The sequence below is a fragment of the Furipterus horrens genome, unplaced genomic scaffold (assembly GCF_987537825.1).
Source record: "Furipterus horrens unplaced genomic scaffold, mFurHor1.1.pri manual_scaffold_5, whole genome shotgun sequence".
NCBI lineage: Eukaryota > Metazoa > Chordata > Mammalia > Chiroptera > Furipteridae > Furipterus > Furipterus horrens.
In genome coordinates this window covers 163,932,710-163,956,002 of record NW_028327175.1, presented here as the reverse complement: position 1 = coordinate 163,956,002, position 23,293 = coordinate 163,932,710, and the positions used below count along the sequence as shown (strand labels likewise).

The 23,293-nt window shown below is 37.4% G+C and overlaps 1 protein-coding gene and 1 pseudogene across 1 annotated transcript in view; both read right to left on the bottom strand.

Annotated features, from left to right (window-relative positions):
- Nucleotides 1-23,293, bottom strand: part of ADK (adenosine kinase) — a 648,653-nt gene that overhangs the window by 501,474 nt on the left and 123,886 nt on the right. The window lies entirely within an intron of this gene.
- On the bottom strand, nt 10,545-11,020 carry LOC150010311 (large ribosomal subunit protein uL24 pseudogene; annotated as a pseudogene).

Here is a 23,293-nt window from a genome sequence, read left to right as displayed (position 1 = left end):
GATCACCATAAAAAATACAATAATAATGAAAAAGTTTGAAGTATTGTGAGAATTACCAAACATGACACAGAGACACAAAATAAGCAAATGCTATCGAAAAAAATGGTGCCAATAAACTTGTTCAACACAGGGTTGCCACAAACCTCCAATTGTAAAAAAAGAAATACAATATTTGGAAAGCACAGTAAAATGAAGTTCAATCAACTGAACTATGCCTATAAAACAAAAATGGATCAAGATAAAAGAGAGACTTCCGGCCAAGGTGGAGGCGTAGACAGACATGTTGCATCTCCCTCCACAACTAAAAAATAAAACTACCTCAAAACTAGAAACAACCAGAAGTTCCAGAAAATCAAACTGCATGGAAGTCCAAGAAACAAAGATATAAAGAAGAAATACTCATCCACACAGGTAGGAGAGACGGAGCCGGGGCGGAGGACGTGGTGTGGTGGCAGCAGCGGCGGCAGCAGAGGCGGGCTGGCAGAAAGCGCAGTCACATGTTTTAAAAAGTCAGGAGGGACACCTGGGGAGCGTTCCCAGCTCCTCACCAGACCTCACAGCTCACGGTACCAGCACTGGGGAAAATCAAGCCTCATTGCTTCTGACTGTGCAAACCAGTGGGGGTTGGGGTGGAGGCAGAAACTGGTGGTCTCTCAGCAGAGTCCACTTGTTTAAAGGGCCCCCACGGTCCTAGAACATTCACAGACCCACCTGCTCTGAGTACGACAGCCAGGGAAGCTACTAGAGGGGTGCCAGTTGGGTGTGGAAGTGGGAGAGGTGCCTGGAAAAGGGGCCAGTGCTGGGCTGGCAGCACTGTTCCCTCTCAGACCCCTCTCCCACATACAACGCCACAACGTGGTGAAACAGGTCACCCTATACTGATGAATCCCTAAGGCTCCGCCCCTTACAACGTAACAGGATCGACAGCTTTACCTGGGACGCAGAGGCAAACAAACACAGGAGCCTGTCAGAATGAGGAGACAGAGAAGTATGGTCCAAAAGGGGAAACGGATCAAGGTTCCAGTGGGAGAACTAAGCGACGAGGAGATAGTCAAACTAACAGATGAGGAGATAGACAACCTAACAGACGTAGAATTCAAAACACTGGTGATAAAGATGCTTACAGGCTTGACAGATATGCTTGAGTATGGCAAACGCATAAGAGAAGAAGTGAAGGCTATGTTCAGTGAAACGAAGGAAAATCCACACAAAACCGATGGTGAAGGGAAGGAAACCAGGGTTCAAATCAATGATTTGGAACATAAAGAAGAAAAAAAACAGTCAACCAGTGCAGAATGAGGAAGCAAGAATTGAAAAAAATGAGGAAAACTTCCCAAATTTTGCGATGGAGATGGACATACAGGTCCAGGAAGCATGGAGGGTCACGAGTGAGCTGGACCCAGAGGGGATCACACCAGGACGCATCATGACTGAGATGCCAAAGGTGAAAGATAAAGACAGAGTCCTGGGGAGCAGCAAGAGAGAGGCGGAGAGTTGCCCACAGGGCGGTGCCTATAGGACTATCAGCTGATTACTCAGAGGACACTTTGCAGGCAGGAAGGGACTGGCAAGCAGTATTCAATGTGATGAAAGGAAACTTGCAACCAGGATTACTCTATCCAGCAAAGCTATCATTTGGAATGGAAGGGCAGAGGAAGTGCTTCCCAGACAAGGTGAAGCTAAAGGAACTCATCATCACCAAGCCATTATTATATGAAATGTCAAAGGGATTTACTTAAGTAAAAGATCAAAACTATGAACACTAAAATGACAAAAGAACTCACAACTATCAACAACTGAATATAAAAAATAAAAAGAAACTTCAACTAAGCAAACCATAATAGGAACAGAATCATAGGTATGGGGATCACTTGGAGGGTTATCAGCTGGGAGGTGGGAAGGGGAGAAATGGGGAAATGGTGCAGGGACTAAGAAGCGTAATCGGTTGGTACAAAATAGACAGGGGGATGTTAAGAAAAATAAAGGAAAGGGTGAAGCCAAAGAACTTATATGCTCAACCCATGGACGTGAATTAAGGGGGGTAGGATTGTTGGAGGGAAGGGGAGTACTGGGCAGAGGGGAGCAAAGGGGAAAAAAATTGGGACTACTGTAACAACATAATCAATAAAGTATACTTTAAAAAAATGTTCTCAACCTCAGCAATAATCAGGGAAAAGAAAGCATATTAGAACTGTTAAATGTCACATATCTACTTATCAATTGGTAGCCTGTGTAAGTAAACACTAATATACTCTATTACATCTAACTTTTATAAAAAAATTTTTTTGGCATCTCTCAAAAATTAACGTTTGTATTCCCTTTAGTTATATCTACTTTAAAATCTGGCACAATTTTGTAAAAGTACTACAAAACAATGGCAAATGTGAGTAGTTTTGGTAGTGAAAAACTAGCACAATCCAAAGTGTTCATTAATAGGAAACTAGGGTAATAAAAAATAATTCAGTTTTAGAGAGAAAGAGAGAATAGTAGAGAGGAGGTTACCAAAATTGTATAACAAAAATGTACACTCTAGAATGTAACTGCCAATAACATGCTCAGCACAATGAAAATAAGAGCCATAATAAGAAAAATCACATAAAGATAATTCAAAATACCAGGGGTAAAAAGAAGATACTTTCAAAGAGTTTCCAAAGAGAAAAAACAGGTCACATAAGAAAGCTCAAAATCAGCATATCAGTCTTCTCATGGGCAACACTGGCTACTAATGGAGCAAACACTTCAAATATTTGAGGATAATTATTTTTAACTCACAATTTCATACCTAGTTGAAAATCAGTCTAGTGTAAAGGCAGAATAAAAGACATTTTAGAGTTTCCAGTACTCAAAAGTTTTATTTTCTACCCATTCCTTTTTCAGGAATCTCTGGAGGATATGCCTCAGTAAAATGAGGGAATAAAACATAAGAGGGAAAACAACCAAAAAAAGTAAATTCATCCAACAAAGGAGCAACAAAGAGAAATCACGGGATTAGAGCTGTGGAGAGTTTAAAAACAAACAAACAAAAACCCTGATTAAGGCAGAATAGAGGGTTGAAAGAGAGAAGTTTTCAGGAAAAAAAATATTAATTGAGCTTTTTAAAGCACTTGAAAAAATTAATAAACAGTACTTGGGAGATCTGTTTAAACAGAGAGGAAAATAAGCAATTCAGCCCATAGAATAATAAGCAAATGAATAAGCAAGGCAATAAATAATATGGGAGGTAGGAGGACACAAAATTTAAGTAAACAAATGTAATATAATGCATTATTATTCAATACTTATATGGTCATTAGTGTAAATATTGAGTATAGACTGCTTATAAATTTAACCAAAATTATTATACAGCTTTTCAAAACTCAAGAAGTACATGTATAATATGAATACCAAATTACTATAAAAAGGTTAGCAGATAGCATCTAAAGTTGTTTAATCAAGAAAAGCTGAATAAGCATATTATTTACAAATAAGGTACGATCAGAAGGAAGAAACTAATAGTTTTGAAAGTGGTTGCTTCTAGAGAACCGAGGGGAGGGCAGGAGACAGCTATATTTTTTTGTAAATTTGTTGGCAATAATGGGTTTTCTTACCCATATTCAATAATTAATACCAAAAAGTTCCTAGTATCAACTTTGATGGCACTAAAATTAAAAGAAGCTGAGTGACAGAGGGCAGGGAACACAGCTAATAAAATATGAAATATATGTTTCCCCTTATCATTTAGAGATACAAAATAACCAATTTAGGAACTGAAACAGTGATCAAAACTAGGAATGGTGAAGAAAAGGTAAAGGCGGTGTAAAATGAAGATTCATCTAATTACAGAACATAGAAAAGCAGAAATAAAAAAAAAACAAAAAACACAAAATCCTACTATACTAGAGGTAACCACAGTAAGCATTCAAAACAGAATTAATTAAAAGCGACTGCCTTTGGGAGAGTGGCAAAAAGAAATGTGGAGCAGGATTTCTCATGCTTTTCATTATAAGACCATCTGTTCTATTTGATTTCTAACCATGTGCATATATTACCTTTGAGTTTTTAAAAAGGGACCCTGAGATATAATGGATAACAGGCCCATGGGGTACCCTGAAACTTACCAAAAATAACTTTCTAAAAAGGGTAAAATGCATTTACCATAGTGTTCACAACCTAGAAAAAAAATCCATCCAGAACATTATTATACAGAAATACAAGGTAAGTGAACAAAAAATACTAATTTATTGCGAAGAAAGCTGGGCAGGGCAAGGAGTATTCCCAGTAATATAAACATGCAGATTAAAAATGAGTTATGAAATTTAATCTGAATCATTTAAATGAATAAATGATCAGTTAATTGGGAAAAATTATAACATAGAATTCATAATTCACGCTAAAGAATTTTGAGGCACACTAAGTCACCACCTCAACAAGAGTAAAACTACAACAAAAGATTACTTTTCTAAAAATTTTCAAGTTAATTATATGCAATCATCTATTTCTCTAATGTAATTCTGAGAAAATGCACTTGAGGACATGCTTATATGTTCAAAACAAACTACTAATAAATATTTCGTGTGGGCCATGACAAGGAGAAGGTTGAAAAGCAATGAACTGGGATAAATCCTTATGATACATGTTAAACAACCATGCTATAGAAAATAATTTTGTTCTTAACACTAATAAAGGTAAAAATTTAAGGAAAAGGTAGGATATAAACCTATTACCTTATTAAGATCTAAAGATATTATAAAACCACCATCACAGCCTTCAGCACTCAATAATGAACATAAGTGGCAGCTGTATGCCTTCATTTTTAAAGAGATGAACCACAGTATGTGAGAGTTGATATGTGAATTACTTAACATTATGATCCTTCCATTTTTCCCAGCTAAAAAAATATCTTCAAATTTTGATTACATCTAAATCTGTTGTTTCAAGTCTGAAACCCATTAATGATGTACTATACCCTGCTAAGTGGAATTAAATCAGTGTATAATTGATTAGTGTATAATTGAAGCAGTTGTAGATTTACCAACTTTAATTAGAATAGCTTATTACACATAATTTACACTACAGAAACAGGGAGTTCACCAAAACCTTATATTAAATAAGAGCTACCTGTTATGGATTAGAAAGGGCTATATGCTAATACTAAGTACTCTAAAAGTAAACCATTTTTAAGAGGTTAACCTAGATTTCTCAAGTAATTACACTATTTATAGTAATCTACTATAATAGTTGATGCTAACTCATATAAGTGAAAACGCACATCCCAATAATAGTTTGTCTACCTACAACACCCAATAACACAAAAAAAACTTATTAAAATACTTAAATGTACCTTAAAACTCCTTTAGAATGTATTTAAGCAAAATAAAATCCCATTACATCTTACTTTTAAAAAAAAATGTTTTTAAACTAATTGACCAACAAAGAAGCATGAAAGGAGAAAGATTATCTCAGCAACAAAACACAGAAGTAATGTCTTTAGTTCTCTTAATACCCTTGTGGGTGGTAACTGCAGCCCAGAAAGTTCCACATATAAATTGCTAACTCCCCTGAGTTTAAAGCCATGGTAATTAGGTTCATTATCTTACATGCTAATGATACATAGATAATAAATTTGCAGTGAATAACTCATATACTACCAGCTCTTACTGTGATGCTCATTGCTAATAGTTTATTTACAGTACAAGTTACACTGCATTTTTTCTATAGTTTGAATTTATTGCCTAAACAGGAATCATTTAGTGTGGAAATCTAATTTACTATCAGTAAATGATAAGAATCTTAAGCATATGTCGGTATGTATATTTGTAGTATAATTTCTATTCATTCATAATTAGTTATGATGATAAAACACCATAAGAATATCTTAAAGAAAGATTAAGGTACTTATACTGATACAGAAAATTATTCTAATGATACTGGGTAATAATGATTACCCAAAGTGATTAATTTATATCAGTAGATTATTAATTGCTTTAGTAACTAATATTTTCAGGTAAGTATTAGTGTCACCACACTCCTTACTTAAAACCACATATATACGGTTTTCATCTGAAGAAAAAATGTATATATATATATATATATATATATATATATATATATATATATATATATTTATTTTGGAACTTTGAATATCCAATACTAGTAAAATAGTATCAAATGTAAGATTAAATTCAGTGACCTATAGAATTGCAGTTGTTCTTGATTTTTACCCAGCTTTATAATGGATTAATATCACACTAGGTGTATTTATGCTACCAAATTAAAACTAAGGTAATGTTAATCTCTTTCAAATGACTTTCTTATAGATACTTGTAAAAATTCATTTCATAATGTACGAGGGGGGACCCCCCAAAAATGTTATTATCTTCTGGAAGGCATGCCCCTTGTAGAACAGGCTTCTCCCACTAGTTGAGCATTCCAGGAACCCATCTGTATCAGTGTATCAGTCGGCATTATTGTGAGATGCTGTTTTTGGCTTCAGTGAATTTTTCTGAAGACTCAACACATTTGCCCATTTCATGATGGGAGATTTACAAGTGGACCTGCTCACACTGCAATGACTGTTCAGTTTTTGACCAAAAACAGCATGACCCCTTTGCCTACAGTCCCTATTCACCTGATCTCACCGAGTGACTTTTTTTTGTTTGTTTCCCCAGATGAAAAACATCTTCAAAGGGAAACATTTTGCCAATGTGGAAGAGGTGAAACAAAAAATGGCAAAAGCACCAAAAGACATAAAAATTGATGAGTTCAAAAACTGTTCTGAACAGTGTAAAAAACATCTCGATAGGTGTATTGCATCAAATGCAGAATATTTTAAAGGTGACTGAAGCAGTTTAAACATATAAGAATAAATACACAATTTTTAATAAAGAAATTGCAGGGGGGGTTGGGTTCTCCCTCATACATATGGTATGTAAACTTTTACATTACTATGTGGTTTCAATACCTGTAAATCAGATAAGTCAATTTTTTCTATAAATTTTATACTTCTACAATGATTCCTTCTAAAATAATTGTATTTCTAAGTTAAAACTGTTTTAATATGCAGGTTGCATCGATGAGGCCAGGTCAGGTAAGGTCCAGGTAACAACTGCAAAATCGCAGAGGCTTACAACAATAAGGTCTTTTCTTGCTTATGCTAGATTCATGGGTCATATAAAGGCTCTACTCCATATTCAAAATGATGCAGCAATGACCACTGCAAATTCTGCCAGTCATCACAGCAGATGGAACAAGAGCTCTGGACAGTCTTCCACTGGTAATTAAATGCTCTAGCCCAGGAAAACACATTTCACTTCTTTTCCTAACTCATTAGCCCCATTATCTGAAAAAGTTAAACTTTGGAAAAGTCTAAATCTTTAAAATTTCAAACACACACTAAGCTCTACATCTGAAACTAATGCAAAATAATGCTGAAAGTAAGCTGTAACTAAAAATTTTTTTTAAATAAAGACAAAATTTCAAAAACAATTTTTTTCCCTCAAAGATATCTACTTCACTAAGTAGGTTATAAAGAAAGGTTAGAAAATATTCATGAAGGTCTCTGAAGACAAACAACATTTCAAATTCCTTTTCCTATTAATTCACTATCATATCAAAATAATTAGTTCTTGCCAAATCTGCCAAAAGTATTGCTAGGATAATAACAACAACCCTTTCAAAACTGCAAATTTGAATACTTCATGCTTAAAATACTCTAATCTTCTTAGTATCAGCCTCCATGAAATGATCCCTTGCCTGCTCTTCTGTCATCTCAGTATACTCAATACTACTTACAAAATGGTCCAGGGAGACAAAACTAATAAATAAGCTGCTTCCCTGCCTTTTCACATGCGAGATTTCTCTGCCACTTCCACTTGATGAAATCTTTTCCCTTCAACCTCAGCTTAAGCCCATCTCCACTGCGAATCTTTTCCTGACTCTAAACACAACACCCAAAGAATTTTGTATTCCCGCAAAATTGATTCCACATCTCCACTGAGGCCCACTAGATTATGAATTCCTCAAAAGCTGGAACTGTCTTACTTACCTCTGAATCCCTACCATCGGACATTTAGTTGCCATTAAACAAATGTCTAGAAAAATAAATAACATTCATAGTGCCAAATTAATAATGTTAAAAGCAGAAAGTATGTTTTAATAAATGAAGAAAAACTTGTCCTGACAGTTCATGAAGATACAGTTTCAAAAGTACGTCAGCTTTTAGTAACTTTTAGTATTTAAATGCTAGCTAGATTGAGTAGTTAGTTTGTTGGTGGCAATTCTGTAAAATTGAAGTTATATGACATTCACTTCATTCTTCCTTCATCCATTCTCCAGACCTTAATTTATTCAACTAAGATTTACTGAATGCCAGGAGCTATGAGAGGTTCTAGTAATGGCATTAAATAACTACTCATGGAGATTTTATCATAACATAGATAGCGAACAAAAATAAGTTGTTCAATATTTTGCCCACCGACATCTCATCTAATTTTTTGATTGTTCACTTTTACCATCACCATAACACATTGTAATTTTAATTTTACATCAACATAATTCATTGTAGTTACAAAATGTTTGGAACAGCTATTATTCACTGGGCACAAAAGTGTCATCTGTGTTTTGCTTTAAAAGATCTCCTGAAATACATTATAGATAAAATTTTTCAGGTTCACAACAATTTAACATTAAATATTTTAATTAAGCTAATGCAAACTGACATTAAATGAGAAAGTAAAAAATAAAGAAGCATATTCAAATTCAGTTGCTGGATCTGTGAGGGCAAAGGTTGAAAATACTGTGCAAAAAAATAATAAAAATCATAAACTCCAAGTATTATTTGTAGTACTATTTTGTAAGTGAAAGATTAAAATTTTCAAAAGTAAAGACTTGGAAAACAGCATGCTCTACATTCCCAAGATACTTTCAGAGGAAGAAAAAAAGACAAAGTTAGCTTAATTCTTAGTCATTCTTTTTTTACTTTACTGAATTTATTGGGGTGACACTGGGTAATTAATTTATACAGGTTTCAGATGCATTATTCTATAACACATCATCTGTATATTGCATTGTGTGTTCACCACCCCAAGTCTCCTTCCATCACCATTTATCCTCCCTATACCCTCTTCTACCTCTCCCCAGTCCCTTTCCTTCTGGTAACCACCATACTATGAGGTTTTTCTTTTTTTCCCTTTACTTAATCTCTTATCATCATTTAGTTGCCTCATGGTAAAAGAAAATGACTCACACAGCCATTGAACATTTTTTTAGCATTGTGGAGACAGAGAATGTATTTTCTTGAGAGTGTTTTTAATAATAAAAGTACTAGTAACAGCTGTATCTTTCTATGATAATATATTATTACATAAAATCTGTACTCTTGCAGAATATCAAGAAAGTGTTTCTCACTTTTAGTCAGGCATAAATTTCATGATCCAATATGATAGGAATTATTTCCATTTATGTCAGATTTATGTATGTAGGAAACCACTTAATGTAAGATTTTTGTATTGTAGAAATTTTAACCTCTCGTACAACTGGTGTAAATACACTTATAGAATTACAGAGTGCATTTTTAAGCAATATAAATTAAACTAAAAATTTTACAAGAATTATAAGTGATAAAGTAGCAAACATGACTAGAAAAGAACGTAATTATTCTTAAAAATTTGAACAGTTAAAAGAAAGAGTTGGTTAGTCTTTTTTTATATATAATAAAGCTTGAGCACAAAAATTCCATCAACTCCCATGGGTAAAATGTAATAAAAGCTGTTGATGTAATGAAAGAACACTCAGTGAACAGTGGACTTTCTAAAATATTTTGTTCAGAGATTGGAACTAACTATACCCACAAAGAATACAGTATTAAAGTGCATTTACTGTTTGTTAAGAAAGAAAATACTAAGCAGAGGATAGTATAAAATGTAGGAATAAGATATCCTTTTTCATTCAAGTGAATAAAATTTCATCTGGCAAATACTGTTGAAAGACTGGGGACAAAAAAGTCATATTTAATCGATTATTTCAATACTTTTAGAAAAATAAATGTGAAACTATAGGGAACAAATATAGTATATTTTAAAACATCAAACATACCCAAGGATACCAAAAGACATTAATGTTACAGTAAATAAAACTTAAAAGTAAACACCCTAGTTACTATATGTTCCTAGCATACTAAAGAGATCATTATTAATGAAAAGAGTTTTGAACTAAATGAGATGTTGTAACTTCTTCTCTGTACAAGATATTTCAAGATTAATTTCTGAAATCTGAAACATTAAAGAAAAACATTTAGAGATAAGATCCATTTTTTATGTAATTATAATTACATTAAATTGGACGCCTAAACAGAATAAATTATTTTAGATTAGAACCAGAAAGAAATTTCTATTGCTACATAGAAAGAGCATATTACCATTGACAACAACATACTAGTATGAACAAGGATTTCAACCTTGATTTAATTAAAAATATAGATAAGAAACAAGCTCCAGAGTGTAACAAACAAATATATTGCATTGTTCTTTTTTTTTTCTTTTTTTCATTTCAAGTTTTTAATGAAAGTTGTATAGAAGATTACATTATTCCTGCATCTTCTCAATTGTTTCTTCCTTGTATTTGCCTTTTCCTTTCCTACTTGGCGAGATTTGGCTTTACGTTCAAGGATCTTTTTGCGGTCTTTGTCCAGTTTTAGTCTGGTAATAACCACCTTGCTGGGGTGAAAGCCCACGTGAAGAGTTGTACCATTAGCTTTTTCCCGTTGTACTCGTTCAATGTAGATGACATATTTCTTTCCGTAAACCTGGACTACTTTGCCAATCTGCTGCCCTTTGTAATGTCCTCGTACAACCTGAACTTCATCATCCTTTCGGATGGGCCTGGATTGAACATTGTACTTCTGTCTCAGCTCTTTGGAAAGAGGAGAAGACATAATCTTCCTGCGAATGTGGGAAGGTGCATTGAAATGCCTTTTACGGTTCTTGCTCCGGTCGGAAGTCACAAAGGGATTGAACTTCATTTTGACCGCTGGCGCCTCAGCGATGGCCGCCGCATTGTTCTTATATTCAGTGAATTGAAGTGAATTTATGAATAGATAAGAATATCCACCATAAAAGTTTCCAAAATTTTGTCTTTTCAAGACAAAATATTTCTAAAATATTACTTTTACTGCTCATTTTGGAGACTTTTAAATCATATTTGCCATTAATTCTGTTATGTATTTATTTTATTAAGACTAAGACTAGACACTATGCTATGGAAAGTTAGTTTCAGTTGTAGGGATGTGTTTGTGTGTGTGGGTTTGTATGTGTGCACTGCAATGTAAAATGTATTTGTTACTGGGAATTGGTGTTCACAGTATTTTAATAAGCACTACCCTAAATAAACATTTGCACATATACAACAGCAGGCATATTTAAGAATGTTCATAGTAGTATTGTTCATAATCACAGAAAAAACTGGAAATAGCACAAATACCCAACAGGTGACTAGAAGAATAAAGTGATGTATGTTCATGAAATGGAATACTAGTCACTCAACCATGAAAATCAATGAACTACACAGCTACATGCATCAACAAGGATAAATCATAGAAATTTACAAAAATATATTAACTTTACACATTACCCCTCAGGTTCGATAATTCACTAGAATGACTCACATAATACAGCAAAGTGCTATACTTACAGTTTTATTATAAAGTATATGTACAACTCAGGAACAGCCAAATGAAGAGACATATAAGGTGAGGGATGGCAGAGTCCTGAACACAGAGCTTTCATGCCCTCCACTTGCGGAGACGAAGCGAGACACATTCCTGGCGTGCATTTTGTTCACTAACAAGGAAATTCTGCTGAGTTTCATTGTCCAGGGTTTTTAATGGGATTTCACTACAATGATTGATTAAATCATTGGCCACTTGACTGAACTCAATCTCCAGGCCCACTTCCCAGAAGTCAAGCCAGCTCCAAAACAACCCTCTCATCACACGATTTGGTCTTCCTGGGTGACCAGACCCTCCTGAAGCCGTCTAGGGGTCCACCAGAGCTATCTCATTAACATAATGATAGTCATAGTGTTAGGTAGGATAGATAGCAAATGAAGGGGAAGAAAAGGGATACATAAACACCTCCTGACTCAACAATCCTTGAAATTCTATGTATCTTTTCCATTATGTGGGAAAGAAAGTCTTTGAAACTGGGCTTTCATCCCAAGACCTGAAAGTCCAGAAAGGGTCCATAGTGCCTAATGGGAGAAGTCCATTAATACCTTTGGGTATTTAAGCCCCAACCCTGGAAATCTGGCACACGCTTTACCTGTCAATCAATATGTAACTTCTTCACCCTGCCCCATCCCATCAACTATATAAGTCCTCAGAACAAAGGACTCTCTCTCTCTCTTAGCTCTCTCTGGCCACCTGGCCTCAGACCACCCTAACTCTTGCTCTTGCCACCCCTGCTCTTGCCACCCCTGCCCTTGCCACTCCTGCTCTTGCCTCACACACCCCCCTTAGCTAGGCCTGTTCTCTTCCATGAGAACCCTGGTTGCACACCAACAGACTCCCTGATCTGTAATTCCTTACTGCATCGGCAAGAGGAACTGAGTTTCTGGGAGTTTCTCCTGTAACAGTAGCACCTGTGACCGAAACAGCTCATGAATAACAAAGATACTTCTGTCACTTGGAAAACTCCAAGAGTTTTAATTCCTCTGTAGAAGGAATCCAAGGCATTAAAACCAGACAAATTTCTTTATTATACAACAAGGAGTGATTCTGTCTGCTCTTCATTAGCTGATACTTCCTCCCCCTCACCAAATCTCTCCCATTCCAATTGCTGAAGAATTTTAATGAAGGAAATATTGTCAAGACTGCTACAGCTATGTAACAGAAATAATATGACAAAAGTATAAAGGAAAGATATCACTCAAACCCTTTATAGCTATTAAAACCCTCCAATTCCTTGTGTTCACTTCAAACTTTTTATTTCTATCTTCTTCTACCATAATACTGAAACATGGTACTTAACTGTCATTTGACTTACCTATTTCAATACTTATACAAAAAATGTCCCAGCCTTTGGTTTCTATGAGGAAGTAGTCCAGATTTTATAGGCCAGAATCTTTTACAATCTGGGTAACTCTCATGAAGAAAAAATAATACAAAATTAGGTATAAATATTTATTTAGAATGTGAAAATAACAATTACAAAATGTAAAAAGCTGACAAGTGCCACGAGTATAATAAATTCCAGAAAAAGTAACATATTTTTATCATTTAACCAACCTAACACTCCTTTGTTCCTATATTACTGGCTTTGTACATTTTTTTTAAATATATTTTATTATGTTGTTACAGTAGGTCCAATTTTTTTCCCCTTTGCTCCCCTCTGCCCAGTACCCCCTTCCCTCCAGCAATCCCAATCCCCTTAGTTCATGTCCATGGGTCATGAATAAAAGTTCCGTGGCTTCACTCTTTCCTATATTATTCTTAACTTCCCCCTGTCTATTTTGTACCAACTGATTATATTTCTTAGTCCCTGCACCATTTTCCAATTTCTCCCCCTCCCCCCTCCCTGCTGATAACCCTCCAAATGATCCCCATACCTATGATTCTGTTCCTATTATGGTTTGCTTAGTTGAAGTTTCTTTTTATTTTTTATATTCAGTTGTTGATAGTTGTGAGTTCTTTTGTCATTTTAGTGTTCATAGTTTTGATCTTCTTTTTCTTAAGTAAGTCCCTTTGACATTTCATATAATAATGGATTGGTGATGATGAACTCCTTTAGCTTTACCTTGTCTGGAAAGCACTTCATCTGCTCTCCATTCCAAATGATAGCTTTACTGGATGGAGTAATCCTCGTTGCAGGTTAACTTTCATCACACTGAATACTGCTTGCCGGCCACTTCCTGCCTGCAAAGTGTCCTCTGAGTTATCAGCTGATAGTCCTATAGACATCCCCCTGTAGGCAACTCACCGCCTCTCTCTTACTGCCCCCCCAGGACTCTGTCTTTATCTTTCACCTTTGGCATCTCAGTCATGATGTGTCCTGGTGTGGTCCCCTCTGGGTCCAGCTTGCCCGCGACCCTTCGTGCTTCCTGGATTTGTATGTCCATCTCCTTCACAAAATTTGGGAAGTTTTCCTCATTTTTTCAATTCTTGCTTCCTCATTCTGCACTGGTTGACTGTTTTTTTCTTCCTCATGTTCCAAATTATTGATTTGAACCTTGGTTTCCTTCCCTTCACCATTGGTTTTGTGTGGATTGTCCTTTGTTTCACTTAGCATAGCCTTCACTTCTTCTCTTAATGCATTTGCTGTACTCAAGCATATCTGTCAAGCCTGTGAGCATCTTTATCACCAGGGTTTTGAATTCTGCATCTGTTAGGTTGTCTATCTCCTCATCTGTAAGGTTGGCTATCTCCTCGTCGCTCAGTTCTCCCACTGGAACCTTGATCCGTTTCCCCTTTTGGACCATACTTCTCTGTCTCCTCATTCTGACAGGCTCCTGTGTTTGTTTGTTTCTGTGTCCCAGGTAGAGCTGTTGCGCCTGTTATGTTTTAAGGGGCGGAGCCTTAGGGATTTGTCAGTACAGGGCAACCTGTTTCACCACGTTGTGGCTCTGTATGTGGGAGAGGGGTCCGAGAGGGAACAATGCCGCCAGCCCAGCAGTGGTCCCTTTTCCAAGCACCTCTTCCACTACTGCACCTGACTGGCTCCCCTCTAGCTGCTGTCCTGGCCGTCATTCCCAGAGTGGGTGGGTCTGCGGACATTCTAGGACCATGGGGGCCCTTTAACCAAGTGGACTCTGCTGAGACCAGCAGTTTCTGCCTCCATCCCAACCCCCACTGGTCTGCACAGTCAGAAGCAATGAGGTTTGATTTTCCCTGGTGCTGGGACCATGAGCTGTGAAGTCCGGTGAGGAGCTGGGAACGCTCCCCAGGTGTCCCTCCTGACTTTTTAAAATGTGTGACTGTACCCTCCACCGGTCCACCACCGCTGCTGCTGCTGCTGCTGCTGCTGCCACCACACCGCGTCCTCTCCACCCCGGCTCCGCCCCTCCTACCTGTCTGAATGAGTATTTCTTCTTTATATCTTTGTTTTCTGGACTTCCATGTAGTTTGACTTTCTGGGACTTCTGGTTGTTTCTAGTTGTGAGGTAGTTGTATTCCTTCTTAGTTGTGAAGAGAGACGCAGCGTGTCTGTCTATGCCTCCATCTTGGCCAGAAGTCAGCTTTGTACTTTTGATAGCCTCTTCATATAACAATTTTGTAATATTAAGAGAATAGAAATGTAACAATCTTTCTGCTAATGCGTTTGATCAATTTTTATTATTAATAGTTTAAGAAAGTTTATATCTGTATTACACCTTATTACTGATAAGATCATGTATGTTTTTAAGAATATTGTTCAGTTTAGAAAAACCCCTATGAGGTTTCTTTAATATATGAGCATCTGTGTATCACAAAGCCACTGACACACTGGACATTAAGCTTATTCTTAGAAGTCATACCTATGCCAGAATGACTAATATTAACTGTGGTAGGCAGTTAGATAGGCATGACTAGAGGAAGGATGATGAGCCAGGGTGAAAAGTTCCAGACACCCAGTAACTGGCAAAACTGGGGCCTCGCCCTCAGGGTAATCTTTCCTCCCTCAGTATATCACTGGTCATGCAGTTTAGACCCCCGGACCTTTCATATTGATTATCATGTTGTTTGGACCTTCCCCTGACCTTTCCTCCCCTGGTCTGTGCTAGTCATGCAGGTTAGGCCACCTTAGAGAGGGAAGGGACTAGGAGGCCAGAGAATAGCCCTTAAGCATTAAGCCTCCAGGACAATGAGGTTCTGACTCTATTAAATACATCTAGACCTCAGTTGTGTTTCAGCCTCAGGCCCAGAATAGCAGCAAAACTAGACAAGCAACACCAGCCAACTTGATTGGCATCAGGACACGCTGCATTGACTTATGACCCCTGCCCTGGTGCCTGGAGCTGAACAATCAGTAGAGACCACAACCCAGAAAAGACACATCTGGAAAACTAATTAAAATTCTATTGAGATCCTCCCTCCCCCTAGAAACTCCCATAAAGTCCCCACCCTTAAAAGCCCTTAAAAGCCCTATGGAGCACCCTGCACCTTGTCTGGCTTCAATGGCCTTTCTTTTGCCTCTGTAATTTGTTTCCTGAGACTATTTCTTCTATGACTCACTTCTACCTCTGTGACTTCCTAAATAAACTTTCTCTTATAGTTTGAGTCTTAAGTCTGAATTCTTTCTTAGCCAAAACTCAAGTACAGAAGCTGCTGAACTGAGGTCTGGTCTAACTCCACAGGTCTAATACCTGGTGCCATTTCCACCACCAATAACTAGTCATAGAAACAACTGCAAACTATGTTCCAGCTAAACATATCACCTACAAAAAAATGCCACTGTTCACTCTTATGCTACCCAACATGAAGGTTTGATAGAAAGTCCAAATGAAAAGGGATAAGAGTTTTAACTGGTTAAAATTATCTAGCTTTTGCAAATTTTACAAAAATATATATATAACTATGTAAACACATTGCTTGGGGATACTCCCTGGGTCTTGGAAGGGTCCTTGTAAGTGAGGAAGCTTGAAACTTAAGTTAACTAACTACAAAGTAAATACATCTCTATTTCCCACCCTAATTTGAAGAAACTGTCAAAATAATCAGCTATTTCCTCAATGACACTTTGCTACTTTAACATATAACATCTATCTTCTAGAACATGATCATCTCTAGCTTCTACCCCAATTGCATTAGGTACATTGACACCAGAACTGGGTAATTTAGGAATGGGTAATTTAGCATCTCAACAAGAGCATTAGGATCCATTCTTGCTATCCTTTTACTCTGTCATACAGTGTTATATTTTATACTCTGCTAGCCCTCATATGGTTACAAAATAGCACCCATTAAGATGAATAACATCCAGAAATAAGAAAAAAAAACAAAAAACAATCCTTTCCTAGAAACCCTTCATCAAATCTTCCCATATGTCTCATTGGTCAGAGACAAGTCATATGCCCATGCCGTAACTAATTACTAGTACAAAATATTGGACAACCATAATTGCCCTAGACTGATCAGGATACACTCAAGCCACGTGGTAGAGGGGTAAGTGCACAAAAGGTCTGTCCAGAAAGTATACAGCTATGTAATATGAAAAAGATACAAGATACAAGAAACACTGTACATAAGAAAATGATGTCTCAGTCCCCTGGGACCTCACTCCATTCTTCCAGCATCTCTTCCACTGTTCAAAACATTCTTCAAAATCCTTTGTTGGAATCGCCATCAGATGCCCTGCTGTATTTTCCTGAATCTCATCGATGACCTGAAATCTCTTCCCTCTCAAAGGTGATTTTAGTTTTGAGAAAAGCCTGAAATCTTTTCCCTTTCAAAGGTAATTTTAGTTTTGAGAAAAACCAGAAGTCGAAGGGCACCAAATCTGGGCTGTACGGGGGCTGAGTCACCTGGGTGATTTGATGTTTCACAAAAAACTGCATGAGATGTGATGTATGAGCAGGCGCGTTGTCTGATGAAGTTGCCAATCACCAGTTACCCACAGCTGTAGCCATTTCCTCATAATCAATGAAGAACATTAAGGCAGTACTCCTTATTAATTGTTTGGCCTAGAGGGGCCTACTGATGATGGACAACACCTTCCCAATCAAAAAACACAGTTAATACGGTCATGATCTGGCTGTGACTTTGCCAGGCCTTCTTCGGGCATAGAGAACCTGATGACTTCCATTGGGATGAATGGAGAGCCACTGTTTCCAGATCATAGCCACAGACCCACGATTCATCTCCAGTTATGACCTTCTTCAGAAATCTGGTTCATTGGTAGCGATTTGAATCAAGGCATTGGCAACTGCAGCACAATGTTCCTCCTGCTCTCGTAGCAGAAGCTGCAAAACGAATTTTGCCAAAACACATTTGATGCCAAGATCCTGTGTCCAAATCTCAACACAGTAGTTTTTGGAATCCCCACATCAGCTTTTGTTCTCTCACTGTCAGTCACCTTGCTCATTTATGCTTCTCTGTGTTCATAAAGATCTCTCTTTTGGAGGCACAGGGGTAACTCCTCCTTTGTTCATGTTCATTCCCCTCATCCCAACTAATTTTTCTCATCCATCAAGGCCTGGCTTAAATATCAGCTCTCTGAAATAGAGTCTTAATCCCTTACAGCTGGAGAAATTTACTGCTCCTGTAGGGTTTTTTAAATAATTCTATCATAGCAGTTATCATACTGAACAATTATACAGTTGTTTATAATCCTGGAGAGACTGAATTTTTTCAGGGCAAGGTTGTATCTTGCAAACTCTACATTTCTGGTGTATATGTAATAAACATTTAATAATTAGCACTATCTGGATGAATAAATAGTGGCAGAATAAGAACTCAAGTCATTAGACTTCAAATTATAAGCTTTTTTATTTAACATTTTACTAGGAATACTTCCTGAGTAAGAAATTTAATGCTCATATCTGTCTTTGTCAATAGACTGTAAACTCTATGAGTGAAGGGAAATTACTGTCTAGCACTCTGAGTCCAATGCCTAAAGTAGGACTTCACAGATACTAGAAGATTAATAAATATTAGTTAAGTGAATAAGTACCAAAATTAATTCACAACTAAAACTTCAGTATCTTTAAGAATGGTGCGACCCATTAATTTGTCTAATGACAGGTTAACCAGGAAGCCCTTTTATACAGTTCTCTGGTTGTATTATTACATAAAGCAATCTTATTTACACTGTGTATCAGATGGCACTAGTCTGCAGTGTCAGAAATCTTATTGTGAAAAGAGGTTATAATCTATGTATCAATCTATATATATTGCTTCAACTTGGCTCATTTCACTCAGTTCATTCCCTACCTAAACCCTGTAGTAATTTAATTTAACTCCTATGCCAGACCTTCAATAAATATCTGATGAACAAATAAAACTCTGTGCACAGGTGTACAATAAGACATTATAAGAGCTCAAATTCTTTTGAAAGTATGAAGAATATAAATTATATATAAAGATACATGCATAGACACAGAAACACAAACACCCACTAGCAAATGAAAATAAAACCAAATATTTTGCTATCATCCATTTAATTCTAATAGTAAGAACATGTATTTCCCTCTAGTATGCCAAGAAACAAGAGTTTAAAATACTAAGCTAGATCCTTCCCTCCTCTTCCCTGCAAATACTCTGTTAAGTTAATAAATAACAAAATATGATATGTTTTAGTGAAGGCATCATTTTAGTGATTACAAAGGACCCTACTAGTTATATAAAACCACCAATAATTGAGGAGAATTTCACACAAATATCGGTTACAGAATAGTTTACTTTGATGAAATGCATGGAAAGAAGCAGAAAGGAAAAGAGTGATAGCAAGAGACAGGAAATATTTGTGACGAAAAGCAAATTAGAAAATACACCCAAAAATATTATCTATTCAATGTACAACTTCAAAATGGCTTTTATCTTCCTTTCTAATGTTTATCATCCTTTTCTCTTCCAAAGTTCTGCTACCAATCCATCATACTTCAAATAGCTTGCAGGAAAAGGAACAAACAAAATACACACTCCTTCTAGAGAATCGATTATACTCTCAAGCAAGTCCACAAATCCATAAAGTCTTTGGGTTTATTGACTAGTTGATATAAGAGTGAAATATATCTGCTAAACCAATTGCTCTATTTTTTTCTTTTTTTCTTTTTTTTTTTTTTTTAGATTTTATTTTATTTTTAGAGAGAGGGGAAGGGAGAAGAAAAAGAAGGAGAGAAAACATCACTGGGTGGTTTTGCCTCTTGCATGCCCCCAACAGGGCACCTGGCCCGCAACACAGGCATGTGCCCTGACAGGCAGGCACTCAATCCACTAAGCCACACCAGCCAGGGCCCAATTGCCTTTTAAAAAAAAAATAAACTCACCCTGGCCAGATAGCTTACTTGGGGAAGAGCGTCATACCAATACACCAAAGTTTGGGGTTCAATCTCCAGTCAGAGCACATACAAGAATCAACCAATGAATGCACAAATAAGTGGGATAACAAATCTCTCTCTTTCTCTGTCTCTCTCTCCCTCTCTCTCTCAAATCAATAAATAGAAATTCAAAAGAAGAATTTTAAATAAAATAAACTCTATAGTTAAAGCATTTTCAACAAGTATACCCAGACACATAATAATGGAACCCAATTAATCCAATTAACCCGTATCTCCTTGATTCATTACCTAACACCCAACATTCCTACCAAGTAATCAGATACACACTTTAACATTTCCTGAGAAAGGGAACTAATACCTCCAAACAAGCTGATTCTATTTTTGTATTTCTTTATTACTAGAAAGTTTTCTTGTATTGAGCTAAAATTATTCAGTCTGTGCCATCCACTTATTGGTTCTTCTATACTTGACATTTCACAAATCAATCAATAAATCTAATTTCATTTCCATATGAAGGAAGACCTTCAAGTGAAGAGGGCTATCATATATATCCTGATTCCCTTCAAGTTAAAGCTATCCAGATTTTCAATCTGCCTTTATGACATGGTTTTAAATTTCCTCAATAAATTTTTTAAAAGGAGGGAATGTTTTAGCATCCACCCTGCCAGTCACAAGTTTCAATGTGAGAAATAATGCATATCCACCAAAGGAATAATATGGAATTATTATCCTCCTAATTTTTGAAACCTAAGAACAAAATACCTTGTTCTTTTATGAATACAGTGGCGTAATTACCCAGAGAAGCTTGTAACCAATGTTTCATTGTTGTTGAGGGAGGAAAGAAAAGTAAAGAAGATAGTAAATAAGTCTCTAAAATACAATAGGCTACCTCTTTCCCCTTAACTTTATTTTTTTAACATTAAGGCTACACTATTCATGTATCAATTCTCTTTTCCTACTATAAAGTTAGTACTGTACAGCAAAGTTATACTAGACATTTTATGTGTTTTAAAAAAAACCCACCATTTTCTTAAAGCTGAAAATAAGGTCAATGTACTTATATACTTAATATGGTTAAAATATCAAACTAAAAACAGTTAGAGCTAGGAGACAGTATTAGGTTAGAGGATATCTAAAAAGAGAAACTCTAGTAAAAAAAAAAATCAAAGCAATCAGGAGTCAGTGACACAAGTATCAGCTAAGCCAAAAACTGGCCGAGTATACTCAACTAAACGACTTCTAGACCTCAGAATACCCTCATCTGTTAAATGGAGATAAAGAACTAGGATCAGGAGTTCTCAAATGTTTTGATCTCACGACCCTTTTACACTTTAAAAGAGTGTTGAGTACTTCAAAGTGCTTTTATATCTACCCCTAATTACCATATTAGAAATTAAAACAAAGTTTTGAAGTGTTTACTAATTTATTTTTAAATAATGGAACCACTGAATGACAACATAAATAACCCGTTATGACAATAACTATATTTCCAAACGAAAACAAATTAGTGGTAAGAGTCACACTGTTTTAGAATTTTTGAAAATATCTTTAATGTCTGGCTTAATAGAAGACAGCTAGATTATCAAACGCTTATATACACAGTCAAACAATATCACATTTATATAAACTGTGGGAACTATTTACATTCATGAGAGAATGAAAATAAGACAGGAAAACAATGTCTAAGTATCATTTTGAAAATAGCTTTGTCCTCCCAGACCCCTAGCAAAATCTTATGAACGTACCCCTCAGCCCTCCACCATAGAGGCCCTGACCTACACTTTGAGATCCACGTGAAGCCACACAGGTGACAAGATTTTTTATTTTTAAAAACTGAAAAATACTTATCTTCACCAGGAAAAATGCTTCACTATTATGACTAAGAGATTTCAGCGAGGGGGGCAAAGGAGGGAAATTTGGGACAACTTGTTTTAACATAAAAAATAAAAAATTGTAAGTTAAAAAAAGAGATTTCAGTATGGTTCTTTTTAAACCAACTATAAAAAGCCATCTCAGAAAAGAAGTAACAGACATAAACAATATAGAATACTGTTTGTTACTATGAAAATTCCTACAAAGAAAATAAAGCTGGGGGAAGATGGCAGAGGAGTGAGGGGAGGCTGCGCTTTCAGGCTCCTGAGACCCGTCTGCAGTTTGGGCTAATTGCAGACAGAACATCTCAGTGAGCAGCTGGACACTGGCAGCAGTCGAGCCATGGCACTGCTGGATTAGAGAAAATCCATCTGGGAACAACCTGTTTAGTGAGGATAGCAGAGGAAAAGGGGACGAAACAGGATTCCTGACTGGGGTGGCTGCCTGAGCTGCGGCTGGAAGTACACAAAGGCTTTTTGGCAACCACAGGCTACCCCAGAGAGGAATCGGGAGGAGAGCGGATCTCTGCCCGCTGGCAGAGACGGGACTCGACTAAGTGGCATTGGCGCTGAAGGACAGGAGACAGCGTGCTGCCGGGCAAGTGAGAACATAATTCTCCTTTATATTTTTCTCTAGTGGACTACGGAGAGGGGTGGAAAGTTTGGGGGTGGTAGGCAGTTCTTGAGGAGCGCAGGTGCAGAGGCGCGCTCATCCACTCCCCAACTCTACCCTTGGGTCCCGGGGGCGCGCATAGGAAGTGCCCTCATTCACTGGCCCAGGTGCGTGGGGCAGTGAGTCGAGGCACCCCTCGGACACTCCCCAACGAACATAAGATCAGTGCCCCAACGGGCACAGGGAGGGCCCACTGAACACGCAGAAAAGCGTGCACAGACACCCCTAGCCAGCTCCAGTGGGTGCCAGGCCCCAGGCCGGAAAGCAGACCACTAGCGCAGGCTCTGCTCGTGCCCACCCAGATGGGTGAGGGAAGGCGGGCGGCTGCGGCACGGGAACAGCAGGCGGCAGCGACTCACAGAAGCTTACTTCCACTGTGCACAAGTGTCCGGGGCAGGCACTCAAAAGCGAAAACACCTCGGCCCGGCGACAACAGGCACCAATCGCAGGGCAAGCTCTCGGGCTGCCCACGCGTGCAGGGGCGCGCGCACAAGGACACCCCAGCGCGAGCTCGAAAACACCTCGGACCAGTTACAATAGACGCCAATCTCGGGACAAGCTCTTGGGCCACATCGGGTGTGCAGGGGCGCGTGCGCAAGGACACCTCAGCTGGCTCCAGCGGGCAGCAAGGGAGCGTGCCGTGCCGGCCACCGCGGGCGCACAACATTGCTGCAAGGAACAAGAACCTCTGAACTGCCACACTAGACCAGCTGGGGAACGCAGAAAAAGAAGACGACACACCAAGGCTGAACTGAGTAAAAACCATCTTTTTTCTTTTTTCTACCTACCTTATAAAAAAAAAAAA